Source organism: Magnolia sinica, chromosome 5, assembly GCF_029962835.1.
Source record: "Magnolia sinica isolate HGM2019 chromosome 5, MsV1, whole genome shotgun sequence".
Lineage (NCBI taxonomy): Eukaryota > Viridiplantae > Streptophyta > Magnoliopsida > Magnoliales > Magnoliaceae > Magnolia > Magnolia sinica.
In genome coordinates this window covers 88,688,086-88,696,871 of record NC_080577.1, presented here as the reverse complement: position 1 = coordinate 88,696,871, position 8,786 = coordinate 88,688,086, and the positions used below count along the sequence as shown (strand labels likewise).

General features: G+C 42.0%; 1 non-coding gene across 1 annotated transcript; it reads right to left on the bottom strand.

Moving 5' to 3' along the window:
* Positions 1-8,476: 8,476 nt before the first annotated feature.
* LOC131247446 (small nucleolar RNA R71) lies at positions 8,477-8,583 on the bottom strand. Its single transcript, XR_009171743.1, has one exon. It is a non-coding gene; the product is annotated as a small nucleolar RNA R71 (small nucleolar RNA).
* Between the last annotated feature and the right edge of the window lie 203 nt (positions 8,584-8,786).

Genomic DNA, 8,786 nt, shown 5'->3' with positions numbered 1-8,786 from the left:
GAATTACCCAAAAAAACACTATTCCAAAATGGAGGTGAGCCCATACCACATGAATTTAAAGATTTTAGAATGAATTTTTGAATGGCCCACTTGAATTTTGAATATTTTGAATTTAGGGATATAAGTAATCAAAAGGTGTGGTATACATGATGGACGGCTTGAATTTTATGCTAGTTATTTCGTTTCTCCCTCGTTAGTGAAACCCCTCAGTGGTACCTAACCAAACTACCAATATATTTTCCCTTCATTCATCTATCTAGGTGTGACAAATATCTGCGATATTTTGAATATATCGCCTCATCACGGCTGGACATAAAACAAGCGATGTGACCCATGTTACATTTCTACGGCAGTAATACAGTGATATCAAACCAAAATTCACATAAACATCTATAAATGTGTTGCGTGTGTGTCTATATATATAGAGAGAGAGCGAGAGAGTCATGCTCACTCGCGCATTTACATTTCTACGGCAGTAATGCAGTGATATCAAACCAAAATTCACATAAACATCTATAATTGTGTTGCGTGTGTGTCTATATATAGAGAGAGAGAGAGAGTCATGCTCACCCGTGCATTTACGCACGTTTGCACCTTTGCACACATGTCATGGGTGTCAAATCCGAACGGTCCATGTGATACGGAATTCCATCGAAACCCTCGTGTAAAAATTTCCATCTTGATCTAAAATTCTAGTGAGCTATAGCAAAGAGAAATGCAAATTAAGGGAGGAAACTGTTTTCATTTTTCATGGCCCACCAAAGTTTTGGATCAAAGTAAAAAATTTGGCCTGTGAGGGTTTATGAGGTTATGCTTCACGTGGACTGTTCAGAGTTTGGAGTCACCTGCGCACCTTCTCGTGTGAGTACCGTGCACACATTTACACATTCTTAGGGACTGAAAGTGAATGGTCCACATGATGTGGCACCCCTTGAAACCTCACAAGCCCAACTTTCAGCCCGATACTCTGGTGGGCTATGGAACAAGGAAATAGTTTCCTCCTTTAATTTGCATTTCTCTTTTCTATGGCACACTAAAGTTTTGTATCATGTTGAAAATTGGGATCATAAAGTTTCAAGGAGTGCCATATCATGTGGATCGTTCAGATTTTGTACCCACAGCATGTGTGCAGAGTTACGCATTGGTGCTCACACAAATAGAGTGACATTGTGTGACCACTCAACCATATGATTATGTGGTGCTTAGGTGACTGTTAAACTATGTGAAATGTGGTACTGGTCGCCTAACTATGTGAAAGTTTAGGAAAGCGGTTGGCCCATTAGTGTGGCCCATTGATGTAACCCACTTGATGAGTATGAGGCCCATTAGTGTAACCCATTAATGTAGCCCACTTGATGAGTATGAGGCCCATTTGTGTGCGGCCCATTGATGCGGCCCACTTAATGTATATTAGGCCTATGTGCAGGGCCCACCTATTATGTATTTATGGCCCATTAGCGAGGCCCATTGTAATGTAATTCCGGCCCATATGTCGTAACCCATTGTAATGTATTTGGGGCTCATGGGTCATGGCCCATGGTGATGTATATTATGCCCGTATAAGTGGCCCATTGTGATATATTTCCGGCCCATATGATGAGGCTCATTGTGATATATATTAAGCTCATGTGAAAGACCCATCGTAATGTGTATTAAGCTCTTGAGTGAGGCCCCTGGTGTTGTATAATTGGCATTATGTGAGGCCATAAGTCCATTATATGTTAGGCTCTATATGGGTCATTCCTTGGGGGTAATGTTGGTTAAATGTTCACATTGTCGAGGTCGATTGTCGATGACAGTTATTGACACCGATTATGAGTATGTGACTGCATAACATCATGATACATGCTCATACGCATCATCTGCATGTTTTGAGATGTGGTTGACTACTGCATATGTCATTGGGCAGGTTGTTATGAGACTTCCTGATAGGCAGTGGTTATCACACATGAGCGCACAGTATGCGCAGGATTGATGCATGACTGGATTGTATGACTTATATATCTTGCATTGTGTGCCCTAGTGACATTAGGGCCATAGCCTCCACAGGCATATCGTGGATGGCCAGACGGGACACCGAAAATTTGTTCTAGCATCGGGCTGCCATAGATAGCCCTAGGTGAAAATTTCTAAACCCTCTTAGACCAGAAGACGCCCCAATGTCAAGACCGAGTAGATACATAAGCGCCCGAGTGCTGAATACCAGGAGGCTGCATCTCCCACTATATCATGGTCGGTTGGTAGGGGGTGTGACCTTACCCGCCCGAGGGTAGGGGGCATAGCTAGGCTGAGTTTGACCAGCTCGTGAATAGGTCCGCTATCGACGTGCCGGATAGGTATTGGTATACTATTGGCCAGGCGGATAGTGAAGTTTCTTACGCTCACTTGGACTGTGCTGCTGGGAGAGGGGCAGTGCCATTTGAAGTGTACTAAACCCCGGTGATGATCTCAGAGATGAACCGTACTGATATGTGGACTTATTGAGCAGGAGTTGCATACTCAATCATTCATTCACTCACTATCCACTCGGACTGGTGATGCGTAATTATTTGTTACGTGTACTTTCGCAACAGCCAGTATTTCGGTTCGGGCGCACGATTAACCTGAGATCAGGAGTTTACCACATTGAGTCTGACTATCCAAATTTAGGTATGGGACTGGTTTGGATAGAAGTCTCTTGTGATGGACCTCATAGCCTGCGATACTACGTACTATCATCCCGAATTCACTCCAGCATGGTCATTCCATTCACACCGCATATTGCATTACATCCATGGCATATGATATTTTGGGTTACTGTGTTTCTGTATTTAGATACGGCTGACGGTATTCGTGAACTCATCAGGAATTTTATATTACATTCATCATCGATATCTGATATTAGGCTCTTTATGACTCCTCGTTTAAATAACTGATCTGTATTGCGTACTCTGATATTGTATGACTCATGGACTTGTCAGTATTTCCGCTTACTATGATATTGTATGATTCATGATCTTACCAGTATTTCTAATATTGTATGATTATGGCATGACAATACGATGAAGATGATGTGATTATGAATGCATGTAATACGGTCATGGTTGTGGTATAGGAGAAATGAAAATATGACTTGGTGATACTGGTAGCATTGACTCGGAGATTTACTATGATGCATATGTATTGCATTGGCATTGACTTTGACATCATACCTTACGTACTATATGCCTTTCACCATACATGATTTCTTCGTGGCATATCTATCTTACTTGCATGTACGACACACGGCACACATGTGTGTACTCACTAGGGTTTTTACCTAAGCTTCCTATTTCTCATTTTTTTCAGGGCAGGAGTAGCTTGGAAGACTTAGTTTTCTCGATGCATTGTATCTATTTTTCGATTTGGCAATGTTGACGTCGTGTATCCTTGGAAAGCATTATACTTATAACCATCAGGATTTATAATGGAGAGTGTTGCTTGGAATTTTGATCATGGATCTTCATGCTTAGATATTATTATATGTATATACAATAAAAAAATAAAAAAATTAGTCAAAAATCTTCTTTGTGGTGCATCGAACTCAGGACTTAGTGTATGGAAGTTGAGTGCCAGATTCAAGGCATCACGAAAGTTGTCCGTCCCCGCGCTTGGGGCGTGACACCAGGCCTGCATTGTCCAATACAAGAGCTCCTCTAACTAGCCTCGGGAGGAGGGATCAACTTCTGAACAATGTGTCTGGGCATCCTTCACTAGCCAATCTAGCTAGAGTGTCTACTACCGAGTTCACTTTACGGAATATGTGACTGAATGAAAGGTTAAGGCTCCACTTTTTATGCTGAATGTCTCCCAGAATGTACCACATTTTTCAAGGGTTGGAAGCTATCAGGGCCTTTCGCTGCTTCCACAACAACTTTAGAGTCTGATTCAACAACAATGTTAGAAAGCCCTAGGGAAGAACAAATATTTAGACCATCGAGCATGGCCTGAGCTTCCGCAAACGTGTTGGAGGCAACCCCGTAGTATCTGTGGAAAGTGAAAATAAACTTGTCTGCATGATCTCGACATACTCCACCCCCACCACTTTCTCCCAGATTGCCTCTCGACGAACCATCGACATTAAGTTTCAATCAATCGTTTGGGGGCTTAGTCCATCTAACAATGAGAGGTTTGGATGCCTGAGTAGACTTGGGGTTGTTGATCTTCAGGGCCTGGAGGGTTGAGATTTCGGTCATAGAATACCTGTCCAAGCTTGTAATGGTGGAGCCGATCTCTCTCAACCATCAAGAGACTTTGGAAATAATGAGGCTAGCAGACATGTTATGGCCCCCAAATCTGGCAGCTTTTCTACTATTCCACAATTCCCACATGATGATGCAGGGAAGGAAGCCAATCAGGATAGGAAAACAGGATTTGTTGCTGGCTGAAGAAGTCCAAAGACTGATTCGCTGGAGGATGGACTGGTTAGGGATGTAGGGAATGTCGAACATCCTACTAAAAAGGCCCTAGACCAACCTGGCAATCTTACCATGGCAAAACGGGTGATTAATACTCTCCACCGCGCCCTACGGGGGATCTAGATCTGGAAGATGCGGCTGATGTGTGTGAAATGTTGAGGGTCAAATATTGCATATCAGACCCAGTTGTTGCATAGATTTACAAGCATGATACCGCTTAATGGCCTGATTAATCGTGTTTGTAATGCAGAGTGTATGTACGAGCCTGGACCGAAAAGGGTGCTTAAAGCATGGACTTAACGCTCTGAAGTCACCAAGGCAAGCGACGGACTCCAGGGGACCAAGATCAACGGAATTACACGCCAGGGATCCGCGAAAATCGAGAAATTAAAGACTCAAGTGGCCTGAAAAGTGTCCAGAGTGCAAGAACACAGGGTTCCCACCATCCGTTCAGCTCAAAAATTCATACATCACCTGAGGACCATAAATTAACCGTACACATCGAATTTCATCCGTTCAATCCCTGTGCAAGTGTCCCAACGGACAGATCAGCCCATAAACCCTTGATTTGGGGCCCACCTGAGCTCCGGATACGTTTCAATTTCGGACTCAACATCTTAAATTAGATGGGGGAAAGGATGGACGGTACGGATTTCTTGAGAACATCATAGTGGACCGCACCTGCACTTGAGCATGCACAGTGCTTAGGTGCGCTGGATGATCATCGGACGGTCAGCCCGGTCAAAGACCGACTGATCCGTCTCCTTCTCGTAATATAACAGCGGACGGATGCTGCTCATCCGTTTTTCATTAATACGGCCCACTCATCATAGGGGTCGATGATCCGAACCGTTCACCGATCTTAGGATACGGCCAAGACCAACCCCTAGCTGTTCGTCTGATCCCATGCATAAACATATGCGTAGATCGCTGTTTAAACGCAGGATGGATGGCTGGGCTACAATCTCATGAGACAACACAGTTTGGATCGGAAACCGAGCAATCTCAGACGGTTTCTCGTCCTGAAAACAATGGACGGAGTGGATTTTCCACTTGACTTCAAGAAAGGTGCGAACGTGATTTCGCAGCAACGACAGTGGCGACTCTGTTTCGCAGCAGGACTGACGGTTGATCGTTGTGGGCCACCATCAGGGTTCATCAGTCGGATCTAGACCGTTCATCAGACGCCCATGCTCCCTATAAACAGTGCCTAGGTGACAGAATTTTAGATGGCAGAGGAGAACGATTTCCAATCATGCAAACGGCAGACGGACGATGGAATGGAATCGTTCATGGCCACGAATAAGCTGATCCAAAAAATGGTCAGGTCCGACCTATTTTTTGTGACTAAGCCAATGGACGAGTTGGATTTCTTCTCTGATGCTGATCAGGTGCTCCACCAAGCATCAGCGCAAGAATCCTGTTTGTAGCCTGCGCGCGGCCAAGAAAAAAACGGTTGCTGTTAGCTGATTGTGTGATTCTGATAAGCTTCGGACCAGTAATCCAGACCGTTCATCTGAAAGCTACCTAAAAACTGTCCATAGGGACGATTTCTTTTTACAAAAACTGGGCCCAATGCAGATCAGATGCATTGTTTTTTCTTCCCTGCTGCGTAAACCTTCTGCATGGAGTGCGGAACCTCATGACCGATCTTCTCCAACTTCCGCAGCCTAGTACTTTAAGGACTCAACAGCAGTTCCGGGGGAGGGGGGGGGGCTTTTGGTCTTTAAAAGGGAGCTTGGCCAACGTGAAACGGAAAGGAAGAGGAGGCAGCTACGGCTTGAACGTGTGGAGGTGCTCGTTTTGGAGGATTGAAGGAAGAAACGTGAAGACGGAGTTCTTTTGGCAAGGACGTGAACGGGAGCGCTGAAGAACGGCTGCTGGACCATGAGAGAGGGAGAAAGCGAAAGCCAATAAGTTGTCTTCTTCTCTTCTTCTCTTTTTCATTTTCTTTTTCTTTCTTTTTGTTTTGGGTTTAGGCCAATCATGTGTGGCTAAACCTCTTAGCTAGGGCTAAGAGGTGAAGCCTGTAGCGAGATGGGAGATATTGTTTCATGCGTTTAAGTTAAAATTTCTGAACTGAACTTGGTTTTAAGTTGATTGTTAAAGGAATATTCTTTTCAGTCTTTAATGGTCTGTTGTGACTGAAATTACAATGGGTTTGCAATGGCTTTGAATATTTTCTTTTCCTCTTTTTTTATGTTTATGAAGTCAGGAAGCCCTGTTGTTCATCATTATTCCATGGGCATGGTAAGATGACAGTACCCTTCCTGATCTTCATATATTGTTGGTTGGTAATTAATTTAATTCTGTTGTTTACTTTGTCTCCTGGGCATGGTTTGGTGATGGAATCCATTCTAATTCATATACCTCTCATCTCTTGAAAACTAGATCAAGTAAGTTCAGTTTGAATTCCATAATCCTTGATGCAGGCATACGATCTCCCTGATCTCTACAAGTGGATCCTCTGAATCCCTAGTTTCCTTCTTCTGAATTCCTTAAAGTTTTAGATAATTGTTCCATAATTATTTCTTAAATTCTACTTGGTTTAGATCACATCTTAGTCTATTTCTAGTACTACTTGGTTTCAGATAGCATACAGGTATCAGTCCCTGTGGATTCGACCTCGGTCTTACCGAGTTTATTACTACATCACAACCCTGCACTTGGGGTGTGAACAAGTTTTTGGCACCATTGCCGGGGATTGACGGCTACGTTTTTCTGAAATTAATTAGTTTTAGAATTAGGTTTAGGATTAAGATTTTACTTACTTTAGGATAAAAGTTTTTTTATTTTATTCTATTTTTAGAACTTAACCTGTTTTCCTGTTTTGTAGGATCCTGACATAAGTTCTTAAATTGGTAATTCCGTCCTAATTTCTCTACTTTTTCTGTTTTTAGAATTAAGGTTTAAATCTTAGAAATTTTCTAACTCTAGTATTTCCCTATTTGTAGGAAATAGTTTATTTTTAGAAACTTTCCTCTTTTGTTTTTAGAAACTAGGTTAGTTATTTCTCTTTTTTGAGATTAACCTTTTATTCTTGTTCTCTAGTAACTTTCTAATTCTAACTCTCTTAGAATCTAATTTGTTTCCTAATTTATTTTTAGAATTTTTGTTTTGAAACTAACCTTCCTATTTTGTAGGCCTTTAAGATATAAATTTCTAATTCGGTAAGCTCCTTTCCTACTTTCTATTTTTCAGTTCTCTTTTAATAATTTACTTTCTAGTTTAGGTCTTTCCTAATTTATTTTAGAAATTTTCACTTTCTTTTAGGAATTCCTTCTTTTAGAAATTAATTTACTGCTATTTTTCTTTTAAAGGATCATTCTTCTCTTTTTTAAAATCTAACTTATTTTGTTTTATTTTGCAAGTTTTAACTTAGGACTCCAATTTGGTAATTTCTTTCCAACTCTCTCTTTCTTTCTAGATTCTCTTTTCCTTTCTTAGGATTAGGTTTTTAATTGAGGACTGCGAGTGTTTTCATGCCCAAGTGGGCCCGTGACAACACTCGACGTCTATTGACTGAAGGAGGATTGGTTGAGGGGTTGACTATCCATCGCAGGACTAGACACCGCTCAAAATCCCCTGAGTTAACTGAAGTTATGGCTGAAGACCAACCTCCTCTACTTCCACCTAGGGTGGAGGATACCCAAGATGAAAATGAGGTGCAACAGGCACCCCCGTCTCGTACTTTACGAGATTATCTACAACCGGCGGGAGTGAGTATGCCCTCATGCATGATTTTCCCTGAAAACACAGGACAAATGGACATCAAGCCAGGAGTTATCCAACTCCTTCCCAAATTTCATGGACTTGAATCAGAGAGTCCATATTTACATTTGAAAGAGTTCGATGAGATTATGGCTACATTATGTTTTCCTAATGTATCTGAGGATACAGTCAGGCTGAAACTCTTTCCTTTTTCCTTAAAAGAGAAAGCTAAGATGTGGTTACATTCACTGCGTCCTAGATCCATTGGCACATGGAACGACATGCAGAGGGAATTCATAAAAAAATTCTTCCCACATCATAAAACGATTACCCTCAGAAAAGCAATCATGAACTTTGCCCAAAAGGAAGATGAAACATTCTTCCAATGTTGGGAAAGGTTCAAAGATTTGGTCAGTTCATGCCCACAACACGGATTTGAAACGTGGCGCATTACAAATTTTTTCTATGATGGACTGACATCTTCCATGCGCCAAATGGTCGAGACAATGTGTAATGGAGAGTTCATTAATAAAGATGTTGATGAGGTATGGGATTACCTCGATAGTCTTGCTGAAAAAACACAATCATGGGACTATTACCCAATGGCGAACACCACGTCTAGGCCGACTCAATTAAAGG